Source organism: Triticum urartu, chromosome 6A, assembly GCF_056163025.1.
Source record: "Triticum urartu cultivar PI428250 chromosome 6A, HENAU_Tu73, whole genome shotgun sequence".
Lineage (NCBI taxonomy): Eukaryota > Viridiplantae > Streptophyta > Magnoliopsida > Poales > Poaceae > Triticum > Triticum urartu.
The window spans coordinates 536,978,015-536,998,925 of NC_141878.1; positions in this window are offsets into that span (position 1 = coordinate 536,978,015).

A 20,911-nucleotide genomic window follows, 5' to 3' on the forward strand; every position below is an offset into this window, starting at 1 on the left:
AGGGGGAGCTCTTACTTGTCACATACTTCTCAAAGCGATGATGTATTTCATGATTATTATAATTTGTCGAAGCTTTGATCTATATGTTGTCATCAATTACCAAAAAGGGGGAGATTGAAAGTGCAACTATCCCTAGGTGGTTTTGGTAATTCATAACAACATATAGCTCATTGAGCTAATCTATTTCAAGATGATTATTTCAGGAAAGCTCAATGATTGGCATGGCATGGATGTGAAAGTGGAACCCTCAAAATGCTAAGGACAAAGAATTGGCTCAAGCTAAAAAATTCAAGACTCTTCATTTTATATTTTAGTGATCCAAGATCACATTGAGTCTTTAGGAAAAGCCAATACTATCAAGGAGGGATGAGGTGTTGCTTAATGAGCCTCTTGCTTTATGTGCTTGGTGATATGCTCCAAAATCCTCAACCACTTTTCCATAGCCACAAATGACCTATACTCTAAGCCAAACTCGGTCATACCGATTCTCTCAATCCGGCGCCACCGAGTTTCACTTGTCATTTGCCACTGCCAAACCCTAGCAATTCGGTCCTACCGATAAGGATCTTGGTCACACCGAGATGGGATTGCAAACTCTCTGTTTCCCTTTCGTAACTTTTCGGTCTCACCGAAAGAGCGAATCGGTCCCACCGAGAATGCAATGTAAACTCTATGTTTCCTTCTTGTAACTTTTCGGTCTCACCGAAAGAGCGAGTCGGTCCCACCAAGTTTACCTGACCAACTCTCTGGTTAGCTTATTGCCAAACTCGATCTCACCGAGTTTGTGCAATCGGTCTCACCGAGATTACGTTATGCCCAAACCCTAACCGAATCGGTCCTACCGAGTTGCGTGTCGGTCCCACCGAAATCTCTAACGGTCACTAGGTTTACCTTTTCGGTCCGACCGAGTTTGTTTATTCGGTCCGACCGAGTTTGTTTATTCGGTCCCACCGAGATTGGTAAATTGTGTGTAACGGTTGGATTTTGTGTGGAGGCTATATATACCCCTCCACCTCCTCTTCATTCGTAGAGAGAGCAATCGGAACACATACACCATTCCAACTCATATGTTCTGAGAGAGAACCACCTACTCATGTGTTGAGACCAAGATATTCCATTCAAACCATATGAATCTTGATCTCTAGCCTTCCCCAAGTTGCTTTCCAGTCAAATCTTCTTTCCACCAGATCCAAATCCTATGAGAGAGAGTTGAGTGTTGGGGAAACTATCATTTGAAGCACAAGAGCAAGGAGTTCATCATCAACACACCATTTGTTACTTCTTGGAGAGTGGTGTCTCCTAGATTGGCTAGGTGTCACTTGGGAGCCTCCGACAAGATTGTGGAGTTGAACCAAGGAGTTTGTAAGGGCAAGGAGATCGCCTACTTCGTGAAGATCTACCGCTAGTGAGGCAAGTCCTTCGTGGGCGATGGCCATGGTGGGATAGACAAGGTTGCTTCTTTGTGGACCCTTCTTGGGTGGAGCCCTCCGTGGACTCGCGCAACCGTTACCCTTCGTGGGTTGAAGTCTCCATCAACGTGGATGTAGGATAGCACCACCTATCCGAACCACGGGAAAAACATCCGTGTCTCCAATAGCGTTTGAATTCTCCAAACCCTTCCCTTTATATTCTTGCAAGTTGCATGCTTTACTTTCCGCTGCCAATATACTCTTTGCATGCTTGCTTGAATTGTGTAATGATTGCTTGACTTGTCCTAAGGTAGCTAAAATCTGCCAAGAACTAAAATTGGAAAAAGGTTAAGTTTTTATTTGGTCAAGTAGTCTAATCACCCCCCCTCTAGACATACTTTCGATCCTACACTTTATGAGTCTATTGATAGGCTTTGAGGTATGTGAGATAATATGTGATAGTACTGCACATGTTAGGTGTGCCCTGTGTAGATAGTAGCCCATGAGACTCTGGTTGTCGTCGAGAACGGCGGCGAACAGAGGATCATATTCCCAGGCAATAACCAAACTGCCTCTATGTGCAGGTGGTGGAAGCTCTGGTGGCTAGCCGGACTAGTGAGTTTGCCCAATTAAAACGGCAACTGGATGCAGCACACGCCGACATCGAGCTTGTTAACAAGAGGCTTGACGAGGCACAGGGTAAGTGTTATTATCTGGTGAACGCTACATAGTAAGAGCAGCATAATGCCAGTATCTTTAATATATTGTGACTGCAGATGGAGCTGCCACCGTGGAAGCCTTGCGGGCGAAACTTGCCCGAGCCAAGGAACAAGCGAGGATTAGTAATGCGGCTGCTTTGAAGGCAGCCGAAGAGTTGAAAGCCGGGAAGGCCGCACATTGCGAGAGCCAGGAGAAGATGGCCAAGATGGCTGTAGAATTAAAAGACACTGCCACCCGTTGTCGGTTCCTTGAGAAAGAAAACCGAGCGAAGGCAACGGACCTTAAGAAGGCCGTGGCGGCAGACAAAGACACCCGTTCTGCTATGAGAGCGAAGAAGGAGGAGCTGCGGGAAGCCGGGGATATTGCGGCTGGGAAACCCTTCATGTTACGGAGGAATTTCGGAGATCCACGGTATGCCCCTCTGGATCGGCTGTGGAGTTCGGCAGATGCGTATATGGATTTGGCGGCGAGCGCTGCCGATGCGGCCAAGTACTTCCAAGGTCAGACAGATCGTGAAGTGGACAAGTTGTTCTGGACGCAATTCCACGTTCCAGAGCGTCCGCTTTCATTGACTGACCAGCTAGCCGAATGGGCCGAACTGAATAGGTTGTCCGGACTCGCCATGAGGTCTGTTGTGGATCAGCTATGGCCGGAAAGGCCAAAGCCGAATAGCTATTTCAGCTTAGTGCAGCAGTTCCTTGATGCGGTGCCGCGCATTAATGCAATGAAGAGGTTAGCGTGCATAGAGGGCTCGCGGATGGGCCTTGCCCGTGTTAAAGCATATTGGGCGGAGATGGACGCTACCACTGTTGCGGCGCAGGGTTCGGCCATAGGCCGGGTGGCTGCCGAGCACTATTTCGAGGAGGTTCTCGAGGGTGCTCATTTGATAGAGGCCCAGTGCTCGAAAAATATTATGTTTGAGTGATATGTATTCTCATTGTAAGCACAATGCTTTTATGAATTTTTTATAAGGTTATTTTTATACTTTTGCCTGAAAGTAGTATGATGCCTCCTGTGCGGCCGTTTATGTATACCTGTGTATAACCTGAAAGATTGCAGCCATCGGCTTCAACCCCCACGCATAAAATGCGGGGGTGCTCACAAAAAACGCGTGTTCACACTTAACCCAATGTCTTGGTCCTATTAAGGAGGTGATAGCGTAGCGAACGAGGCAACCGGACTATAATGCTTTAACACTTTCACTTAGCCATAGGAGTTTGACAGTGGGGCTACTAGATAGCCCCTGGTGGTTCTGCACTCTCCCGATCGCGGGGTGCGTACATGCCTGGCCGGAAAACGACCCTTCATTAAGGCGGAGGAATTCTAACATTCCGATAGGTCACCGAGTGGTTGACCAGTCTCACGCTATATCATGATAGTCAGTTTTCGGCTTTCTCTACTGAGGTGCTCGTCCGGATGAACCAGGGCACAATCGCAGTAGTTCCCCTGGTGCTACCATAGCCGGTAAAGCGGAATATAAGGCACCAAAACACAAGAGCCGGGCAAACCCAACATTTGACCAAAGACAATGATTCGGAGCTGATGCATATAAGGCCAAACTCGCGACGCCGAACACTCCCTAAGGTATTCGGTCTTTATGGTATAAACCAGGCCTAAATAGTGCCCTTCGTAAGAAGCCCCTTATGTCCAGGTACGAGCATTATTCTGACGTGGCCACATGCCAAGACGCCAGCATCCTTCTCAACTGTGCTGAGAATTCGGTGGATATGTATCAACAAGAGACAGTAAAAAAGGTTTACGCAGGGTCTTAATCTAAAAAGAATCCTTGGAGCGGGTCCCTGATGCACGTCTGCGCCTGTGTCTCCGTTGTGCCGTATTCTGGACGGGTGTAGCACGATGATCATCTGTAAAAGAGAGGAACTTAGGTGAAAAAGTTGTCGTGCAAAAGGATAGTTTTTAAAGGAACCAAGTATAATTCGAGATCAGTAAAAAATTGCCACTTGTCTACGCGCGTTGAGCCCCTTGTATAGGGGTGTGACCATTGATCCGGTATGAATTACATATACTTGTGCCGGACTCGTCTAACCGTGTCTGAGGTCTTGATGACCTGTTAGATGCTTTAGTTGGTGAGGCCGTTTTTAGTGTGCGGCTGCCAAGGCAGCTGCACTCTCTTCGGCGCGCAAAGATCGCTTAATACTTTCATTTACTATAATGATGCCACGTGGTCCGGGCATCTTGAGTGTGAGGGAAGCGTAGTGCGGTATTGCATTAAAGCAAGCGAAAGCTTCGCATCCGAGTAGTGCTTGATAGCCACTTTGGAACGGAGCGATGTGGAAGGTCAAATGTTCGCTACGGAAGTTATCAGGGGAGCCGAATATAACTTTTAGTAGCAGGGAGCCCGTGCAATGGGCCCCTGGGCCTGGCGTTACTCCTTTAAAGGTAGTATTTCTATGGCAAATTTTTGTTGGGTCTATCCCCATTTCGCGGATTGTATCCTGATATATCAGGTTTAGACTGCTGCCACTGTCCATAAGGACTCGTGTGAAGTGATATCCGTCAATTATTGGGCCTAATACCAAGGCAGCCCATCCTGCGCGCCGGATACTTGCTGAGTAATCATGATGGTCGAAAGTGATCGGTTGAGACGACCAGTGGCAGGACTCCGCGGTGATAGGCCCTTGGGTATATTGTTCTGCGGGTGTCATTTTGTTTCTTCCCTTGATCATGTGTAACACGTTTACTGTTTTGACTTCCGGTGGAAATTTCTTTTGTTCCCCAGTGTCTTGCTTGAGAGGCTCATCCTCGTCTTCGCTTGGTGTATCCTCCCCCTTGTGTACAGCGTTGGCTTACCGGACTACTTGAAGACCCAACATTCTCTGTGGGTATGATTAGTAGGTTTACTAGGGGTGCTATGGATCTGACATATTTGGTCCAGAATTTTGTTTAGGTTGGACAGTTCGTCTCTGGCGCCTTAAGAGGGTGGCTTTTGCTGACCTGGCCGAGGGCTTTTGAATCCAAAGTTTACTGTCGTGCTCTTCATGTTGTCTTCTTTATTCCGGCGTTTGTTACTCCTGTTGCGCCGTGACTTCCCGTTTCCATCTCTAACTTCAGATGTACTGGGGTCGCTGGTGCTGCATCTGGCTAGCCAGCTGTTCTCACCTGTGCAAAAGCGGGTCATGAGGCTTGTTAATGCTGCCATCGTTCTCGGCTTTTCTTGGCTGAGGTGTCTGGCGAGCCATTCGTCACGGACGCTATGCTTAAAAGCTGCCAAGGCTTCGGCGTCCGGACAGTCGACAATTTGGTTCTTTTTAGTAAGAAACCTGTTCCAAAGTTTTCGGGCTGACTCTCTGGGCTGTTGAGTTATATGACTCAAATCATCCGCATCCGGAGGTCGGACATAAGTCCCTTGAAAATTTGCCCGAAAAGCATCTTCGAGCTCTTCCCAACTTCCAATGGAGTTTTCAGGGAGGCCTTTAAGCCAGTGACGAGCTGGCCCTTTGAGCTTGAGGGGTAAGTACTTGATGGCGTGGAGATCATCTCCTCGGGCCATATGGATATGGAGGATATAATCCTCAATCCAGACCCCAGGGTCTGTTGTTCCGTCGTATGCCTCTATGTTTACGGGTTTGAATCCCTCTGGAAATTCATGGTCCAGCACCTCATCGGCGAAACATAGGGGGTGTGTGGCACCCCTGTATCTGGGTGTACCGCGTTGTTCGGATGTTTGTTGTGTCACATTGTATGCTGGGGCGCGCTTGCGCGATCCATAGATGGATCTGGTTGCGTCGTCCTTTTGGTGCGAGCCCTCGCGTGGATCGCGTATTGGCTCGTGAGTGGCGTTGTTTGCCGCTTGATGTTGGCCGTGAGGTCGTCTATCCGGCCAGGTGGTTGTTTTGATTTTTGGTTGTGAGGGGTCTGAGGCCTCCTCATTGAATTCAGGCAGCAACTTCCGCTTTGGGTAGCTCTTGGCGGGGCGATTGTTGGCGTACTTCACTGCTGTGTTGAGTACTTTACTCCATCTGATTTGGAGTGTGTCCTGCGCAGCCTTGAGCCTTTGCTTCTGCTTTTTCAGACTCCTCGCGGTGGCAACAAGCCTTTGACGGGCATTCTGCTGCTCCGGGTGCCTGTCTGGCATTGTGTCGTCCGGACTATTATCTTTGACAGAATTGGTTTGTTTAGTTTGATTCTTCGTATTGCCGTGGTTCGGCAGTGGTTCGCCCTGCTCCAACGCTGGGTCTGTGTGATCGTTATTTTTGGCGAGGTGGGATTTGGGGCGGTGCTTGCGCCGCCGCTTTGACTGCTTCTCGAGGGAACAAGCCTTCGGTGTGTCTTCCGTTCCTCGTCGTCGTCTTCTTTTGGTGTGTCCACCATGTATACGTCATATGATGAAGTGGACGTCCAGCACCCTGTGGGCAGTGGTTCCTCTTCGCCTCCCGCATCGTTGTCCATACCGTCGATGTCTGCGGAGGCAAAGTCGAGCATGTCGGTTGATTCATCGACAGTGGCTATTAAGTGGGTGGTGGGTGGGCATGGAATTTCTTCGTCGTCTGCATCCCAATCCTGTTGGCCATAATCCGGCCAGGGCTCTCCTAACAAAGAGAGAGACCTTAGTGAATTCAGAATGTCGCCGAAGGGCGAGTGCTGAAAGATATCCGCGGCGTTGAATTCCATGATCGGCGCCCGATCGGATTCGATAGGCAGGGGCGCGGATGGTTCGGGGTCCGGAAGAGAGTCCGGCACCTTGGAGTCACGGGCTGCACAAAGGATTATGCTGGTGTTTGGCTCGATCGCCGTTGAGACTGCAGCCCCTGAGGCGGTGTCTAACCACCCGTCCTCGATTGGCGTAGTTGGCTCCGAACTAAGGGTCGGAGCTGATGCGGGCGTGGCCTCTGGGGTACCGTCCGGTGGTAGAGCTAGGTCATACCCATCGTGACAGTGCGGCGCGCCCGGCTGTGGCTCGAATCCGTCGAAGATCAAGTCCCCACAGATGTTGGCCGTGTAATTCAAACTTCCAAATCTGACCTGATGGCCAGGGCGTAGCTTTCAATCTGCTCCAGATGGCCAAGCGAATTAGCCCGCAGTGCAAAGCCGCCGAATACGAAGATCTGTCCGGGGAGAAAAGTCTCACCCTGGACCGCATCGCTATCGATGATAGTAGGAGCCATCAAGCCTAACGGCCACGACACAAAGGAACTCTCAATGAAAGCACCAATGTCGGTGTCAAAACCGGTGGATCTCGGGTAGGGGGTCCCGAACTATGCGTCTAGGCCGAATGGTAACAGGAGGCAAGGGACACGAAGTTTTACCCAGGTTCGGGCCCTCTTGATGGAGGTAAAACCCTACGTCCTGCTTGATTAATATTGATGATATGGGTGTTACAAGAGTAGATCTACCACGAGATCAGAGAGGCTAAACCCTAGAAACTAGCCTATGGTATGATTGTATGTTGTGATTGTTGTCCTACGGACTAAAACCCTTCGGTTTATATAGACACCGGAGAGGGTTAGGGTTACACAAGGTCGGTTACAACAGAGGAGATATCCATATACGTATTGCCTAGCTTGCCTTCCACACCAAGTAGAGTCCCATCCGGACACGAGACGAAGTCTTCAATCTTGTATCTTCATAGTCTAACAGTCCGACCAATGGAGATAGTCCGGCTGTCCGAAGACCCCCTAATCCAGGACTCCCACACCCCCTCTGGTGCTTCCTTCGCCCAATATTTTTTATATATCCTGAAACTGACTTCCGTGGAGTTTCAGGACTTTTGGAGTTATGCATAACAGGTCTCTAATATTTGCTCCTTTTCCAGGCCAGAATTCCAGCTGCCGACATTCTCCCTCTTCGTGCAAACCTTGTAAGATAAGAGAGAATATGCATAAGTATTGTGACATAATGTGTAATAACAGCCCATAATGCAATAAATATCGATATAAAAGCATGATGCAAAATGGACGTATCAATGACTTTTGTCCCATTATCTTTGGTAGACCTTTCTTGAACACCGTTAATGCTAAAATAGATTGTGAGAAACAAACTATTGGTGTTAGCTTTAGTGATGAGTCTCGTGAGTTTAATTTTTCCAAGTTTAGTAGTAAGGATGAAATAATTGGTCTTGCTTCTATTGATGTGCCTCCTACTGATCCTCTAGAACAATATCTGCTAGAGCATGAAAATGATTTACATATGCATGAAAGAAATGAAATCGACAAGGTTTTCTATGAACAACGTCCTCTGCTTAAACACAATTTGCCTATTGAAACTCTAGGTGGTCCTCCTCCACCTAAAGGTGATCCTGTGTTTGAATTAAAACAATTGCCAGACACTTTGAAATATGCTTATCTTGATGAGAAGAAGATATATCCTGTTATTATTAGTGCTAACCTTTCAGAACATGATGAAGAAAGATTATTGAATGTTCTAAGGAAGCACAGAGATGCTATTGGATATACTCTTGATGATTTAAAGGGCATTAGTCCCACTCTATGTCAGCACAAGATTAATATGGAACCTGATGCTAAACCCATTGTTGATCACCAATGTCGGTTAAATCCAAATATGAAAGAAGTGGTAAGAACGGAAATATTAAAACTTCTGGAAGCAGGTATAATCTATCCTAGAGCTGATAGTAGATGGGTAAGTCTTGTTCATTGTGTCCCTAAGAAAGGAGGTATTACTGTTGTTCCTAATCATAAGAATGAACTTATTACAGAAAGAATTGTTACACGCTATAGAATGGTAATTGATTTTATAAAATGAAACAAAGGTACTAGAAAAGATCATTACCCTTTTGCCTTTTATTGATCAAATGCTAGAAATATTATCTATGCACACCCATTTTTGCTTCCTTGATGGATATTCTGGTTTTTCACAAATACATGTTTCTCAACCTGATCAAGAAAAGACCACTTTTACCTGTACCTTTGGAACTTATGCTTATAGACGCATGCATTTTGGTTTATGTAATGCACCTGCTACCTTTTAATGATGCATGACTGCTATATTCTCTGACTTTCGTGAAAATATTGTTGAGGTTTTCATGGATGACTTTTCTGTTTATGGGAAGTCTTTTGATGATTGTTTAAGAAATCTTGAGCTTTGCAGAGATGTGAACAAACAAATCTTTTCTTGAATTGGGAGATGTGCCACTTTATGGTTAATGAAGGCATTGTATTGGGTCATAAAATTTCTGAAAGAGGTATTGAAGTGGACAAAGCTAAGGTTGATGAAATTGAGAAAATGCCATGCCCTAAAGATATAAAAGGTATTCGTAGTTTCTTAGGTAATGCTGGTTTCTATAGGAGATTTATCAGAGACTTTTCTAAAAATTTCTAGGCCTCTTACGAATCTTTTGCAAAAGGATATTCCTTTTCTTTTTGATGATGATTGTTTAGAAGCCTTTGAAACACTCAAGAAAGCCTTAATTTCTGCACCTATTGTTCAACCACCTGATTGGAACTTGCCTTTTGAAATTATGTGTGATGCTAGTGATTATGCTGTTGGTGTTGTTCTAGGACAAAGAGTTGATAATAAACTAAATGTTATTCATTATGCTAGTAAAACTCTAGACAGTGCTCAACGAAACTATGCTACTACTAAAAAAGAATTCCTAGAAGTGGTGTTTGCTTGTGATAAATTTAGATCTTACATTGTCGATTCAAAAGTAATTGTTCACACCGACCATGCTGCTATTAAATATCTTGTGGAAAAGAAAGATGCTAAGCCTAGGCTTATTCGATGGGTTCTCTTGCTATAAGAATTTGATTTGCATATCACTGATAGAAAAGGAGCAGAGAACCCTGTAGCTGATAACTTGTCTAGGCTTGAAAATGTCCTTGATGACCCACTACCTATTGATGATAGTTTTCCCGATGAGCAGTTAGCTGCAATAAATGTTTCTCATAACACTCCTTGGTATGCTGACTATGCTAATTACATTGTTGCTAAATATTTACCACCTAGCTTTACATATCAACAAAAGAAAAAAAAATTCTTCTATGATTTAAGACATTGCTTTTGGGATGACCCACATTTGTATAAAGAAGGAGTAGATGGTATTATTAGACGTTGTGTAACTGAGCATGAACAGGGACAAATCCTACGAAAATGTCACTCCGAAGCTTACTGAGGACATCATGCGGGAGACAGAACTGCTCACAAGGTATTGCAGTCTGGGTTTTATTGGCCTACTCTTTCAAGCATGCTCGTAAGTTCGTCTTATCTTGTGGTGAATGTCAAAGAATAGGTAATATAGGTATGTGTCAACAAATGCCTATGAATTATTCACTTGATGTTGAACCATTTGATGTTTGGGGTTTTGATTACATGGGACCTTTTCCTTCCTCTAATGGGTATACACATATTTTGGTTGCTGTTGATTATGTTACTAAGTGGGTAGAAGCTATTCCAACTAGAAGTGCTGATCACAACACCTCTATTAAAATGCTTAAGGAAGTTATTTTCCCAAGGTTTGGAGTCCCTAGATATTTAATGACTAATGGTGGTTCACACTTTATTCATGGTGCTTTCCGTAAAATTCTTGCCAAGTATGATGTTAACGATAGAATCGCATCACCCTATCATCCTCAGTCTAGTGGTCAAGTCGAACTTAGCAATAGAGAAATAAAATTAATTTTGCAAAAGACTGTCAATAGGTCCCAAAAGAATTGGTCTAAGAAATTAGATGACGCACTTTGGGCTTATAGAACACATATAAAAATCCTATGAGTATGTCTCCTTATAAAATGGTTTATGGAAAAGCATGTGATTTGCCTGTTGAGTTAGAACATAAAGCATATTGGGCAATCAAAGAACTCAATTATGATTTCAAACTTGCTAGTGAAAAGAGGTTATTTGCTATTAACTCATTAGATGAATGGAGAACCCACGCTTATGAAAATGCCAAGTTATTTAAAGAAAAGGTTAAAAGATGGCATGATAAAAGAATCCAAAAGCATGAGTTCAAGGTTGGAGAATATGTTCTTTTGTGCAACTCTCGTTTCAGATTCTTTTCAGGAAAACTCCTCTCCAAATGGGAAGGACCCTATGTTATCGAGGAGGTTTATCAATCTGGCGCTATCAAAATAAATAATGCCGAAGGTACTAACCCGAAGGTTGTTAATGGGCAACGAATAAAACATTATATCTCAGGTACACCCATTAATGTTGAAAGCAATATTATCCAAACTATGACACCGGAAGAACACATAAAAGAGACCTTCCAGAACACTCCAGAATCGTGAAAAAAGAGGAGGTATGTGATACGGTAAGTAAACGGACTCTAAAAAATACGGGAAAAATATTTTCTGTCTGTTTTGGAATATAACAAAAATTAGGAAAATAAGAAACTACTGGGAAAGTCACCCTGGTGGGCACAAGACACTAGGGCGCGGCGCGCCTAGGTGGGTTGTGCCCACCTCGGGTACCTTCTGGACTCCGTTTTTCTACAGTTTTCTTGTTTCCCAAGATAAAAAATCTTTATATACCCCCAAACCTATTGACCACCGTATCCGGAGAAATCTTCTGTTCTCTTTACTTGTTGTTTTCGGTCAGATCTGTTGAGCCAGGCATCAGGTCTTCTTCTTCCTCCAACAACGTGGAAGAGGATGCTTGGTTGATGAAGATCGAGCTGAAGATAGAAGAGCTCGTAGAAGCCATCAAAGGGGCCAAGAACAAGGAGGCTACCAGAGATTGATGACCCACAAGTATAGGGGTTCAATTGTAGCTCCTTTCGATAAGTAAGAGTGTCGAACCCAACGAGGAGCAGAAGGAAATGACAAGTAGTTTTCAGTAAGGTAATGTCTGCAAGTGCTGAAATTGTAAGTAGCGGAGTAGTTTGATAGCAAGATAATTTGTAATGAGCAAGTAACAATATTAGTAACAAAAGTGCAGCAAGGTAGCCCAATCCTTTTGAGGCAAAGGACAGGCCAAAACGGTCTCTTATGATAAGCAAAGCGTTCTTGAGGGTACATGGGAATTTCATCTAGTCACTTTCATAATGTTGGTTTGATTTGTGTTCACTACTTTGATAATTTGATATGTGGGTGGACCGGTGCTTAGGTGCTGTTATTACTTGAACAAACCTCCTACTTATGATTAACCCTCCCGCAAGCATCCGCAACTATGAGAAAAGTATTAAGAATAAATTCTAACCATAGCATTAAACTTTTGGATCCAATCGGTCCCTTACGAAATAGCGCATAAACTGGGGTTTAAACTTCTGTCACTCTCGCAACCCACCATCTATTTGCCACTCCACAATGCATTCCCTTAGGCCCAAGTATGGTGAAGTGTCATGTAGTCTACATTCACATGACACCACTAAGGAAATAACAACATACATACTATCAAAATATTGAACACATATCAAGTTCACATGATTACTTGCAACATGATTTCTCCCGTGACCTCAAGAACAAAAGTAACTATTCACAAATGATAAACATGCTCATGATCAGAGGAGTATTAAATAGCATAATGGATCTGAACATATAATCATCCACCAAATAAACCATATAGTGATCAACTACAAGATGTAATCAACACTACTAGTCACCCACAAGCACCAATCTATAGTTCCGGTAAAAAGATTGAACACAAGAGATGAACTGGGTTTGAAAGGAGATGGTGCTATTGAAGATGTTGATGGAGATTGCCCTCCCCGAGATGGGAGAGTTGTTGGTGATGATGATGACGATGATTTCCCCCTCCGGGAGGGAAGTTTCCCTGGCGGAATCGCTCCCCCGGAGGGCAAAAGTGCTCCTGCCCAAGTTCCGCCTCGAGACGGCGGCGCTCCATCCCGAAAGCCTCCTCCTTATTTTTTCTAGGTCAAAATGACTTATATACGAGAAGATGGGCACCGGAGGTGGGCCGAGGAGGCCACAACCCACCAGGGCGTGCTTGGGGGGCCTGGCACGCCTAGGTTGGTTGTGCCCACCTGGTGGCCCCCCTATGGTGTTTATTGGCTCCAATATTCCTCAAATAATTGATACAAATTCTCCATAAAGTTTCAGCTCATTTGGAGTTGTGTAGAATAGGTGGCCTGACGTAGCTTTTCCAAGTCCAGATTTCTAGCTACCAGAATTCTCCCTCTTGGTGTATTCCTTGTAAATTATGAGAGAAAAGGCATTATAATTACTCCAAAAAGCATTATTATGGATAAAAACATCTATTATATATAAAGAGTATTTGACGGGTTAACCAGAAAAAAGAGAAATAGACTAGAAATTACCACAAAAATTAAAAACATCCAACCATTAATTTAATAGACTAAATTTTCTAGCCATTAGATAAGATAATGAGTTAGAAAAATTACCCACCTATGCCATTACAATTATATTGGAAAGAAAATGTTTCATCCGTCCAGCTAACGCAAAAAAGGATCAGCGCTCACGTTTCAGCCCTCCAGCTAACGCAAAAAAGGATGGGCGCTCACCTAAAGAAAAATCGCTGGACATTAATAAAAACAGAACCTGTGCTGGACCTTTCAAAAGAAAGGACGTGGAGCTTAAAAAAGGACGTGTGCTGAAGGTTAAAGAAAATGACACGTGTTGAGCAGCTAGAAAAAAGACGTGCCCCGTTCAGTTAAAAATAAAAAGAGCGTGTGCTAATGCCTAGCTTTCAATATGCATGCATGCATTTAGCTGGAAAAAACATTAATGTGTGCCCGTTACATTTGCATGCATGGCATGTGTGCATAACCTGGTGAAAAAGGTGTGCATAGAAGACATATCTAGCCCCAAACCTTTCTCTTCACACCGTTGCAGTGATCTAGCCAGACTGCAACTCTATCTGTTTGTTTGCCCGTAGTTTCCGAGATTATCTAAACCCCGTTGCCCAGATCTCGCATGGACATGCTGAATTTCTGTAGCTCCTCGCCTCGTGGACGAGTAGTTCACTAGCAGCCTCATAATCGACGTAGAGTTTCATCATGACAAAAATTGCTTAGCTACTCGCTTCGTGGACAAGAAGTTCGTTTGCATCCTCGCGGTCAGGTAGAGGTGCTCGAACAACCAATTTTCTAGAGCTCCTTGCCTTGCGGATGAGCTATTCATTTGCAGCATTATGCATGGTTGACATGCCGTCATGGAAACCACGGGGTAATTAATACTGGACTTGCTAGCACCTAAAAATTGGTAATGAATAATGAACAATAATCAATCCATGTTAAAATCTGGAAGGGGAAGACTGAGTTTGGTGAGATAGACCGGACAAACAAATCGAGGTTTCAATTAGTGGCATCTGTGATATAGATGATGAGTAGGTCAACCTGAAACCTTGAGCTGTAAATTAGTTTCTTCTTTATTTTGTCTTTCTCATTATACTTTGAATTTTAATCTGGACCATCTATCTCACTCATGTAGGCAAGTTGATGTTAGACGCTAAACTTAGTGGAGCTGAGGTGGGGCCTCCAGTCGGTGACCAAATGCAAGTGGGCTGGCCGGCTCCCCATTACTCTTACCCGCCATCCAGCCTCAGCAATCTGGGCCAATTCACCCATCACGAACATTGTTGCTTCAGATCATGGCCGGTAACAAATACTGAACTTGGACATAGATAAAGCACATATTGATTGCATAGTCTTGAACTTTTTTCGTTTCCTTTTTTATATGATGCCGATTTAAGGAGATATGGAACTTTTTTTTGCGGGTGAAGGAGAGATGGAACTGGGGATAGGCTTTTGCAGAAGAAGGTATGGTTAATGCCAGGATGAGTCTAATTAAATTGATAAACAAAACTAACTGATATTCTAACATGTCATTTGAATAAAACTTCATAATTTAAATATCCTAATATGCTCTCATGCATAAACACGTGCATAAGTTAGCCCCAAATATTCATTATATACAAGCTTTTTCTTTCCATTACATTACTAGATTAATTCTTACTCCCTTCGTATGTCTTAAAGATTCCATTTTGGGCATCGGCACAACTTAGGTGAAACAAAAAATGACCATTTTGGACATCAGCAAATTTGTGCATATCCTTTTCAAGTTCCCAAGGATAACTCTAAATATGTCAAAAATAGAACTTTTAGACAAAACAGAGCGAGTACTTGCTATATCATTTTATTTCACTTTTGTTGTGTATCAGATCTGATTTCTTCTCCATTTGTGCAAAATCATACTATTTGGTATGTGATCATGCCTATGCAGATAGAAGCTCTACTTAACAAAGTTAGGAACCATTTTTTTGCAAGCAATATGACCTTCAAGCCAATAAATTTCTATCCGATTAAGTGCAACCATATTTTCCAAATGTGTGGTCAATTTACACGCCCATCTATTATTTCAGCTTTGCTGGCTCAGATGTGGGCGTTAGTTTGATTCGTGAATACCATGTTTTCCTACTTCGTACCACTGATTAGTAATAAACACTTTTTATTTTGTTAACTTTTACAAAATAAATTTCATGAAAATAGGTTTAAGCTATATGTGCAACAACTAATGGTTGTATATCATGTGGTGTCAAGAAATGGAATCCATTATTAGACAGGAGTAGTCAAGCATTTATATTTGAGTCAAAGAGAAGTACAAATCAAGAAATTGTCAGGCGAAAATATATAGTAATAACTCATAACATACATATTTATTGCATATTGAAGACAATTTTATTCCTAAACACACATTTTTGTAACCTGGAATAAGTGGTCAATCTACAAGGTTACCCAAACCCCACAATATAAACTTTCGCGTCTTTTTTAAACATTACAAGAAAACTGCTGAGTAGCTCATGTCTATACATTAGCTCAATGTATTAATCTAATATCATTTAAAAATGATATATATGGTCATAATATGGTGTTCCATGCAGCCAAAAATAGAATTGATTACTAAAGGTAACCAAACTGACCTAAGATACGGCTATGTTTGCAAAAGGAGCATATTTGTGAATGTGATCACATTTCATTCCAATTTTAGTTTAAAAAGTAAAAAATATTCTCATTCCAAATATTTATAAAATTCTAGCCCGTGCATCGAGCGGGCCACTCTTCTAGTTATAAATAACAACAAGGAAACATGATGCAAAATGGACGCATCAGAGATCAAGTGCCGGTGGTTGAGCAGGGCTAGCCCGCTGAGGAAGAAGAAGAAGATATACTTAAACATTACTATGCTCATCTTACCCCGACTGAGATTAAAGCCTTTCGAATCATTGTAACGGTTCATGTACAAAATAAATATCTCAGACGTGAAAATATTATGCATCAAGAGCACATCATCTTCCTCCGGAGCATCATCCATAGATTGGAGAATCTCTTGATCATGAAGGACAGGATCGCATCTACTTCATCGTCACCACCTTCTTCTTCATCACCAAAAGAAAATTGAGTATTGGGTATGGGCACTCCCCTTGGCTTTCTCCAAGCTTGGGGGAGGTGCCCCGGTGTCGTATCACCTCCACTATCTTTTTACCTTACTTATTTTAGTTCGATCCTTAGTTATATTTTGCTTTAGAAGAATAAAATTTTAGTTCGATACTTTCTTTTCGAGAGTTTGCTTAGCTATCTATCCTTGTAATTGTGTGCGAGATATATGATAAAGTTTACCTTGAGTTTTTGCTTCCTTTACTTTCATGTTTCAATAAAAAGAAAGGAAATAAATGAAAAAGATCATATGCTAATATTATGGTAGGTGATGACACCACATAAGGAAAAGTATAAGTAGAAAATTTTATTAGAGATTGACAAACATAGCATTGGTCAATGATGCAACTCATGAAAGAATTAATAAGGGAAGAGAAGATTGATACGTCTCTGTCGTATCTACTTTTCCAAACTCTTTTGCCCTTGTTTTGGACTGTAACTTGCATGATTTGAATGGAACTAACCCGGACTGACGTTGTTTTTAGCAGAATTGCCATGGTGTTATTTTTGGGCAGAATAAAAAGTTCTCAGAATGAGCTGAAACTTCACGGGGATAAATTTTGGAATTAACAAAAAATATTGGCGAAAGAATCAAGTTAAGGGGGCCCACACCCTGGCCACAAGGGTGGGGGCGCGCCCTCCGACCTTGTGGGCCCCCGGACCTCCACCGACCTCAACTCCAACTCCATATATTCACTTTTGGGGAGAAAAAATCAGTGAGAAGGATTCATCGCATTTTACGATACAGAGCAGCCGCCAAGGCATGTTCTTCCTCGGGAGGGCAGATCTAGAGTCTGTTTTGGACCCGGAGAGGGGAATCCGTCGCCATCGTCATCATTAACCATCCTCCATCACCAATTTCATGATGCTCACCACCGTTCGTGAGTAATTCCATCGTAGGCTTGCTGGACCGTGATGGGTTGGACGAGATTTACTATGTAATCGAGTTAGTTTTGTTAGGGTTTGATCCCTAGTATCCACTATGTTCTAAGATTGATGTTGCTATGACTTTGATATGCTTAATGCTTGTCACTAGCGCCCAGGTGCCATGATTTCAGATTTGAACCTATTATGTTTTCATGAATATATTTGTGTTCTTGATCCTATCTTGCAAGTTATAGTCACCTACTACATGTTATGATCCGGCAACCCCAGAGTGACAACAGTCGGGACCACTCCCAGTGATGACCGTAGTTTGAGGAGTTCATGTATTCACTAAGTGTTAATGCTTTGCTCCGGTACTCTATTAAAAGGAGGCCTTAATATCCCTTAGTTTCCAATTGGACCCCACTGCCACGGGAGGGTAGGACAAAAGATTTCATGCAAGTTCTTTTCCATAAGCACGTATGACTATATTAGGAATACATGCCTACATTATATTGATGAATTGGAGCTACTTCTGTGTCACCCTATGTTATAACCGTTGCATGATGATTGCCATCCAACATAATTATCCATCATTTATCCATTGCCTATGAGCTTTTCACATACTGATCTTTGCTACTTTACTTTTCTATTGCCACTGTTACGATTGCTACAAAACTGCTACTATCACTTTTGCCACTAGTACTGTTACTTGTGAAAGGATCGAGATGGACCTAGAGGGGGTGAATAGGTACAATTACAAATTTTAATTATTACTTAGAAATTTTAGGCAATAATGCGGAATATGAAAGTGAGCCTAACAATTACAAGTGTGATGCTAAGGGCTAAGAAAGATAAAAAAGTAACACATGTATGTAAGTAAGCAAGCACAATATGATATAAGTAAGTGCTAAGAGACAAGTAACCACAGGTAGAGAGTTAGGGTTAGGAATAACCGCAACTCCGGGAGACGATGATGTATGTCGATGTTCACTTCCTTGGAGGGAAGCTACGTCACCGTTAGAGAGGTGGATGTTACCAGAAGGCACACCAACGCCACGAAGGCTCACCCTATTCTCCCTTTGAGACAAAACCACGGAGACGTTTCTCAACCACTAGTGGTAGACCTTGGGGTGGTCTCCAAACCCTCTCAAACTTTTTCGGGGGTAATCACATGGTTGATTCCTCTCCGAAAGACTCCTACCACCTAGGAGTCTACAACCTCCAAGAGTAACAAGAACGATGGGGAAAATCTCAAGACTTGCTCAAATCACGAATTCCTTTGGTGCAAATAAGGGGAAGGAGTGGATCTATCACTTGATCGGACAACTTCTCTCAAAAGCTCTCAAATACCTTGGGGATCTAAGATTTGGTGTGGAGAAGTTAGAGAGAGTGAAATGTGTTCTAGGGTTTGTTCAAAGTGAATGGTCAACCCTCTCCCGTGGGGAAGAGGGGTTGTATATAGTGTGAGCACGAATATGGTCGTTGTAGTGCAAGTGAACGGGCATGCCGGACATCTGGGCTAGGGGCTGGAAATCCGGCCTAGCAATCCACTTGAAGACCAAGGCAGAAAACATAGCAGAAAGCAGAGGGGCTGGACATTCGGGGGCCAAGCCTGAACATCCGGCATGTCAGGAAACCCCGGACATCCGGCACGTGGCCGGACATCCTGAAGGAAATATTCCCTAGAGGCAATAATAAAGTTGTTATTTATATTTCCTTATATCATGATAAATGTTTATAATTCATGCTACAATTTTATTAACCGGAAACTTAGTACATGTGTGAATACATAGACAAACAGAGTGTCCCTAGTATGCCTCTACTTGACTAGCTCGTTAATTGAAGATGGTTAAGTTTCGTAGCCATAGACATGTGTTGTCATTTGATGAATGGGATCACATCATTAGAGAATGATGTGATGGACAAGACCCATCCATTAGCTTAGCATAATGATCGTTCAGTTTTATTGCTATTGCTTTCTTCATGACTTATACATGTTCCTCTCACTATGAGATTACGCAACTCCCGAATACCGGAGGAACACCTTGTGTGCTATCAAATGTCACAACATAACTGGGTGATTATAAAGATGCTCTACAGGTGTCTCCAATGGTGTTTGTTGAGTTGGCATAGATCGAGATTAGGATTTGTCACTCCGTCTATCGGAGAGGTATCTCTGGGCCCTCTCAGTAATGCACATCACTATAAGCCTTGCAAGCAATGTGACTAATGAGTTAGTTGTCGGATGTTGCATTACGGAACAAGTAAAGACACTTGCCGGTAACGATATTGAACTAGGTATGATGATACCGACGATCAAATCTCAGGCAAGTAACATACCGATGACAAAGGGAACAACATATGTTGTTATGCGGTTTGACCAATAAAGATCTTCGTACAATATGTAGGAGCCAATATGAGCATCCAGGTTCCGCTATTGGTTATTGACCAAAGATGTGTCTCGGTCATGTCTACATAGTTCTCGAACCCGTAGGGTCCACACGCTTAACATTTGATGACGATTGGTATTATGAGTTATGTGCTTTGATGTATCGAAGGTTGTTCGAAGTCCCGGATGAGATCGGGGACATGATGAGGAGTCTCGAAATGGCCGAGACGTAAAGACCGATATATTGGAAGGCTTTATTCAGACATCAGTAAGGTTCCGAGTAATTTGGGTATTTTTCGGAGTACCGGAGAGTTACGAGAATTCGTATTGGGCCTTAATGGGCCATACGGGAAAGGAGAAAAGGCCTCAAGGGTGGTCGCGCCCCTTCCCCACGGACTGGTCCAAATTGGACTAGGGAATGGGGGCGCCCCCTTCCTTCCTTCTCCTTCTCCCTTCCCTTTTTCCTATTCCATGTGGGAGGTGGAATCCTATTAGGACTCCACAATTTGGGCGCGCCCTATGAGGGCCAGCCTCATCCTCCCTCCATCCTTTATATACGTGGCCAGGGGCACCCCATAGATACACAAGTTGATCTTTGATCTTTTAGCCGTGTGCGATGCCCCCCTCCACCATAATCCACCTCAGTCATATCGTAGCAGTGCTTAGGCGAAGCCCTGCGTCGGTAGCTTCATCAACACCGTCATCACGCCGTCGTGCTGACGGAACTCTCCCTCGAAGCTCTACTGGATCGTGAGTTCGTGGGACGTCACCGAGCTGAACGTGTGCAGATTGTGGAGGTGCCGTACGTTCGTTAGTAGGATCGGTCGATCGTGAAGACGTACGACTACATCAACCGCGTTGTCATAACGCTTCTGCTTACAGTCTACGAGGTTATATGGACAACACTCTCCCCTCTCGTTGCTATGCATCACTATGATCTTGCGTGTGCGTAGGATTTTTTTTGAAATTATTGCATTCCCCAATAGTGGCATCCGAGCCAGGTCTATGCATAGATGTTATATGCACGAGTAGAACACAAAGGAGTTGTGGGTGTGGGTATATACATATTGCTTGCCGTCACTAGTTGATTCTTGATTCAGCGGTATTGTTGGACGAAGCGGCTCAGACCGACATTACGCGTACGCTTACGCAAGACTGGTTCTACCGACATGCTTCGCACACAGGTGGCTGGTGGGTGTC